Genomic DNA, 1,157 nt, shown 5'->3' with positions numbered 1-1,157 from the left:
TTTGTGTTGGGTTTGTTTTCAAACATTCCGTGACCTCAAGGCAGGTGTTTGTTCTGTCAGGTGACACTGGGAAGAAGGAGGTATCTTGATGCCCAGCTCTGCCTCACGTCTCTGCTGCCTCCAGTTCCCAGTCACCTCTGGGAACTGCTGTGCTGCCAGGGAGCCCACTCTGGGATGGTGGTGGTGAGTGGTGACATGCTCAGGGGACAAAGCCAGTGGTGGAGAATGGGTGTTTGTGGCAATCCTTCAGAGCTGTCGTGCCCAAAACCCAATGGCCCAACCTTCAAGAGCAATGCGACACCCCTGCCCTGCCACCAACACAGCCCCCAGCTGTGGAAAGCAAACCATGTGTAAAACCTTCCACCCGATCTGTCAAAGGCAGGCTGCAGTTTTATGTCAAAACGACTGATTTTTTTTGCAGGTTGCACATCTGTTTCCTGAGAGGAGCTTGGAGGGAGCATCTCCCGGGCCTCCCCTCGCAGCTGTGTCTGCCAGCTGATGGGTGGATGTTCAGCTCAGGTAGAATCGTGGAATCACAGAGTATCCTGAGCTGGAAGGGACCCACCAGTATCATCCAGTCCAACTCACAGGACACCCCAACAATCCCATCCTCTCCCTCAGAGCCTTGTCTAAACCCTCCTGGAGCTCTGGCAGCCTTGGTGCTGTGCCCACTGCCCTGGGGAGCCTGGTCAGTGCCCAACCACCCTCTGGGGGAAGAACCTTTTGCTGAGATCCAACCTGACCCTCCCTGACACAGCTCCAGCCATTCCCTGGGTGCTGTCCCTGCTCACAGGGCGCAGAGATCGGAGCTGCCCCTCATGAGGAAGGCGCAGCCCCCTCATGTCCCCCCTCAGCGTCCGTCCCCCATCTGCGGGCTCGCACCGAGACCGCGGGGCACAGCCGCGCACCCCGCGGGCCTCCGGGCCGGGGGTCTCTCCCTCAGGCGGGGCCGGCGCCCCCTCCCCATGATGTCAGGGCACGGAGGAGGCGCCGCCGGCCAAATATAGCGGCGCTTCCTGGGCGGTGGGGCGGGCTCGTCCCTCCTCTCCTCCTTCCCTCCCTCCCTGCCTCCTCCCCTGCCTCCTGCCGCAGTCAATGGGGCGGCAGCGGCCGCGGCGGAGCGCAGGGCCGGCGGGGCCGGCGGGGCGGGGGGCGGC

The sequence above is a fragment of the Corapipo altera genome, unplaced genomic scaffold (genome assembly GCF_003945725.1).
Source record: "Corapipo altera isolate COAL_440 unplaced genomic scaffold, ASM394572v1 268, whole genome shotgun sequence".
NCBI lineage: Eukaryota > Metazoa > Chordata > Aves > Passeriformes > Pipridae > Corapipo > Corapipo altera.
Note: the sequence above shows the minus strand (reverse complement) of the source record.